Here is a 6000-nt window from a genome sequence, read left to right as displayed (position 1 = left end):
ATCTGTGCCACCAGGCAGGAGCCCCTGGATGTGCAGGTGTGATGGAATGAAGAGCATGCTGGTCTGTGATTGACATTCACTGTGTTTTTCTCTCCCTGGTGGTGTGTTGTCCCTGCGATGGGTAAAGGGAGCTGGTCAAGCTCCTAATAGAAGTAAGACAAAGCAGATGCAATGACATTTCCTGAGCCTTGTTCCTTCTCATAAGTAACCTTCCTCTGCCTTTCCCTGTCCTGCTGCTGCTGGGCATTGGATAGGTGGCTGTGGATGTGTGGTGGTGTGGGACTGTGGACATGCGGGATGCTTGCAGTTGAAACAGGAAAATACCTTTTTAATTTGGGGTGGGGTGCAGAGGGGAGCAGGCAAAGGGCTTATTGTTCATGTTTTGAACATAAGCACCTTGATTTTACATAAGCCTTGTTCTGGGCATGTTGATTTTTCATTGGATAAAATCTTTAGGTGTTAATTAAAAAATGACACCAGACCTCAAGGTGCAGTTTGATTAAAAGAAATAATAGAATGAGGAACTACCTTTTAGTAAATAGTTGCATATTAAGTCAGTAATTTTAGGTCTCTTCAGGATGGGAAGGTCAAAAGAGACCTGCATAGAAGTATTTAGAAATAGCACAGGGCTTTAGGTATAACAATAACGTGTGAAAGCCTTTCTTATCAATGTTGCCAGTTTCCTGGTCTAAAGGCAATACCCAAGTCTGAGTGTCAGCGTGGCCGTTTTCCTGAGTTTCCAAGGTTGTTCTATGTGTCATTAAGAGCAAACACTGCGTGTTCATGTTGTGATCACTTTTGGTAAAGTCTTTGGATTTCTTGTGTGGGTAATACGGTTACAATTAGAAGCCACTTGTTCAAACAGGGTAGCTGGAAATTTTAAGGATTATTCTCCTTCTCACCCAGAAAAGTGTTGTTGCAATGGCAGGAGGCTGTGATTCAGACGTCCACAGAAGATGGTTACGTTTTGTGCTCTGCTCTGTTCTACGGTACATGTCTCAGGATTTCAGGCAGTGACTCTTCTATTGAATTTCACATTTCTATCTGTGCAAAGCTCACCTCAGCTGATGCTTTACAGTTTCAAATAGCTTTAGCACATGTACCAGGGATCTCCCTGAGTCCCTTTGGGTGGGCTGCTCTGGCTTTCAGAGGGGCACCAATAGCATATTGACTTAGCAGGATTTCCCAAAATTGCTAGGAAATCTCAACTCTGATTGATGACTTTTGCAGGCACTTAATGCAAATAAATACTAACAATTCTAATATCTCTTCTATGTCCTTGAACTATAGAAATGTCCTCTCTTTTAAGCCTTTCTGTAGTGATGTGTACAGCTTATTCAGTACCTTAAAAAGCAGCCCCTTTTTTTTTAGCAGTGTGATGTGAACGATTAATAGTTTCTGCTTGGGGATTTGTGGCAACAGCTGAATTGTCCCAGACATCAGGTGAGCTCCCATTTATGGTAGCGCTGAGGGAGTGCAACCAGAGACCTGCTGGAGACACTTTTCTCCTCTAGACTAATGGGATTGACATTTTCCTAAGCTGTGCTGCAATAGCATACAGGGGACAGAGTACCCTGCATGTGCATATAGTAAAAGATAGTCCGTAGACTCCTTGATTCCAGAAGGATAGGCATGATACCTACATACCTATACCCTGGTTGCAGTTGGGAAGCTGAAGCACAGAGGTGTAGCATATTTTGGCATAGGCCACTGCACATGCCTGTGACAGAATAAGAGACAGGAGCGTGACAGCCTGTGACCAGCTCAGGTTGTTCATAATTGTGTATTGTCTCTTCTCTCTGTCCCAAACTCATCCTGCCTCTTGGAGAACTATAACTAGCTGATATTGGAGCTATGGGTAAGGAAAGGGATGTGTGGAAGGAAGAATGTTGCAAGCCAAACTGTAGGTTTGGAAGCAAGTTTCTTTTGTTGAAAAGGGTTTAGGAATTGGTCAGGAGCCGCACATTAAATGTGTTAATTCAAGCCACTGAACTCTTTCAGAATAAAGGCGTTTATGTCCATGATTATGTTCAGATCTCTATTGAAAAATAAAGTTATTTATAATGAATCCGTTGCAGTTTTTTGCTTTTTAAATTTCTGTTTTGCTATATTCCAGATTGGTTAGCAGTGACCTCTGGGTTCATACTACTGTGTATAATAAAACAATAAAGTTTTTAAAGGAATAATTTTCTGAATGAAAGATGCCAGAGAGGTGACTTAATACTATAATAATAATTTAAAAAAAAAGAAATCACTATGTATTTAATTGAATCAGAATGACAGATACCTTGTAGGAAAGGTTTTCCCTTTATTTCTGGGCTTTCAGTCCCTTTGTGCTTGTGGTTAGTCTCAGGCAGCCTACTCTGCTTGCTTTTCGGTCATCTCACCATGTTGTGTTCTCACACCATGGAGCAGAACAGACCCAGAACTGGTGGTTTGGACACTATAAACCCATAATCAACTCATGGCTCTTCCTTCCAAGCCTTACAACCCCAGCATGGTGGTACAGTTAAATGTTGTGGTAAGAAAAAAAAAAAAAGGTGAAATATCTGCCAACTGTGAAGCTTACTAGTGTTTTCAGTATGAATTATATGGTGTTAAAACTGAAGTAGTGTACAACTGTCACCTTAGTTTTAGCCCTTGAATTTCAGCACTGCCTTTTGAAATAGTTAAATAGAATGATATGTACAATTCTTTACATAACACAGAAAAATCCCTTTTAAATTTGACTGAAACTCAGAGCAGGTGGAATCAAGATCTCTAGCTAAGATCATTTTGTTTTACATGAAATGATTGCCATGAGTAGAATTCCCTGTAAGCAATGGATTCAGCATCCTCAATATTAAATCTTTTTACTTCTCATTTTGGGGTTTTGAGTTAAGGCCAAAATCAACACCTACAAGAACTGTGAACCTGCAGAAAGTATTCATAAATACTATGCTGTTACTTTTGTATGAACTCTTACACAACTTTGATTTAGGAAGAAAAAGGTCAAGCACAGGAATAAGTTGCCAGAAAAGAAGCTGACTGAAAACATTTGGTTATTTTTCTAAATGCCCAGAACTAGAAGGATTATTTTTATTTGTTTAGCAGGTGCTCAGACATTGCAGCCTCTGGATCTCTGATTACTTTCCACTGTGTGTCATCCAAACAATTTTACTTTGAATCATAGCTCCTTTGGGATTTCTTTTCTGTTTCTTTTGCAGCTGTGCAGCTGTCTATTCTGGCAACAAAAGCAACATGAATTAGCAAATTTACTACCTGTGATTTACCTTCTTTTAGCTCAATGGAGAGATGGGAAACTGAAGTCCATTTCCACTACCATCGCAATTGAGTGGTTGCAGGAGACAACTGAGAGGTAACTTCATATAATCAAAGTTCTATTGATGTGTATTAATAGTCATTAATATTATATAAGGTGATTTTTTACTGTAAGAAAATATATTTAATATGTCAAAACTACAGTGCAAAAGCATTCCTTACAATTTACTGAACAGTATACAGCTGTTTAAATAAAGTGATAAAAAATTATGTTACAGACCTAAACTCTCTCCATTTAGCCAGATTAATCTGTTTATTGTACCAAAGACACACCTCGGTATATTGTTACCCTCTTTCAGTCAACAGTTGCAACATAGACCCTGAGACCTTATGAATGCATTTGAACAAGTGCCTAACAAAGGACAGACATTCAAAGTTATGAAGTTTAAATTGCAGCTTCTGGCATGTGTGGAGCCATCAAACAGGTGAAGTTAATCTCACCTGTATATGGTTTTCTTCCTGGATGAAATACAAGCTCTTCAAAAATACAAAACAATGCTAGACTCAAATGTGGAGTTTCTCTCTTCTGTTTTCATGGTGTCTTAGAAAGGTTTGGGTTGGGATGCACCTTAAAGATCATCTAGTTCCACCCCCCTCACGTAGTTTTTCAAAATTCGAACCATGAAAACTTCAAAATCATGGACTTTCAAAGGGGACAAAAATGTTGCAACAATGTGTGAATCACAACCTTATCCATGTACAGGTGCTCCCTTCTGTTCCTTAGACTGGGCTGCAGCCCTGGGATCAGCCAGACTACAAACTGACTTTGGAGGTACATGGGAATGTTGGCAACACCCCAAAACAACTGCTCCTCAATGAACATCTGGGCCCGTATTTGTAATTTTAGTCTCATTTACCACAATTTTGAGATTTTCTTCAGCTTGACCAGAAAATACCCAACAAATCTCCCAGCATAGGATTCTGTTGAACATGCACCTCACTTGCTTTTTCCTGACGTAGAAAGCCTGATTAGAAATAATCTTCATCACTCAAGATACTGTTTCTCAGTCTGCAACTAGTTTCCTATGAAAGCAGCTTTTCAGAGGAAGAAGGAAATTATCAACTCACTGATAGAATATCCAGGATGATAAAACAATTAATGAATGCAAACTGGGTCACAGATTTAGGTGGTAAAAGAAAAAGCACAAGTATTGCTGGTGTGACTTTTAGAACTAAGCATGGAACCTATTTCTTCATTCAGACTTGCTCCCAAGTGCGCACTGGCAAGGGTAATAGCCTTAAATTTGCCTCTTTTCAACAAGGAAAGAGAGCTCCTATATTATGATGTCAATGGGTATCTACACAGCAGTTGAGACAGAGAGATACAGCTTTATGTACTCACACTGAATTAGAGATGAACACAGTTCTACAAGCTAAGCTTTAATTTGGTTTATTAAGTCCCTAGTTGCAAAATACACTAAACAGTGCTACTGCTGGTCAATGCATACATTAAGTTCAAATTCTACACACAAAAAAAAAAACCTTGGTATTTTATCCTTCCCCTTCTTCCTCCCTTCTTAAAGTCTGCTTGCTTAGTTGCCTTGTACTATGTTGGTAGTTCAAAAGTACCCAGAGACATGAAAGCAGAGTCCTGTTGTGCTGCATGCTTTGTAAACTCAGTCTTTTGGAAGTGTCTTTTTTGGAAGGATGTCCTTTTGGCTTATGTTGTGTGACTTTCTTGGTGGCAGAAAACTCACAGAATTTCCTGGTCAAATATTTACGGGAGGAAAACAAGATACTTACCTAATGCATTAAATATGGTATTTCTTCTGAATGCATTCTTTCCCTTTGCAGCAGTTTTTAAGCTTTTTTTTTTCAAAGTTTTTTCTAGCATTTGGTGAACCCTTCTGGACATATTTAGAATGTCTTACATGGCCAGGATGTCAGTGCAAGGAACATTGATCCTGACCAACCTCTCACAGGAGAGTTTAAAAAACAGCTAGGGTAGAAGAAATAGAGATGTGGACCTTTGGAAAGGCTTTCCAAATTATTGTGCAAAGGAGCAAGTTCTGACCTCCAACACATTCTTTAATACACGTTAGCACACATTCAGCATCTGAGGTTAAGCCTGAAGATAATGAAAAAATTACTTCATCATTAGTTACTAAGATATTATCTTGGAAATCCCCATGTTCCAATTTAATCTCTTTGGAAGTTCTCTAGTATTTTTTCTGGGTTGTTCATATTTGCCACAGCCCCTTCAAAACAACAAAAGGAGCTGTTGCTCTCTTCTGTAGGCTTTGAATCATGCTACAGAGGATGGGAAGGCATGAACTTCTCAAGCTCAACAAGTAAGCAAGCACATTGGTCTGTCTTGCTTCAATAAAATAAACAAAGGCCAGCAAACAGATATCAGACCTGAATGCTTGCCGCTAACTAGGAGATCCATCTACAGGGGAACTAGAAGTTTTAGTCCTGAATTTTGTCTGCTTGTTTGCCAAAGCCTTCACCCATCTGCTATTACAGAAGGAGCCTTGGTTGAAAACAATGTGCAACTCCAGCAGCACCTGTGGAATAGCCTATGTTCTCCTAGATAAACAAGTAAGGTTTTCTGTTTCATATGATTCACCTTCTCCCAAGCTTTAAGCCATGTATGGAAAGAGTTATTGGGCTGAATGAACGTTAGGGGTGTCGGATGCTTTTGAAAACTGCCCCATAATCTAATCAAATGACTTTGTT

This window comes from Pezoporus wallicus, unplaced genomic scaffold (genome assembly GCF_028554395.1).
Source record: "Pezoporus wallicus isolate ANWC-B61680 ecotype Strahan unplaced genomic scaffold, APGP_CSIRO_Pwel_v1 contig_2870, whole genome shotgun sequence".
In the NCBI taxonomy this organism is placed as follows: Eukaryota; Metazoa; Chordata; class Aves; order Psittaciformes; family Psittacidae; genus Pezoporus; species Pezoporus wallicus.
Note: the sequence above shows the minus strand (reverse complement) of the source record.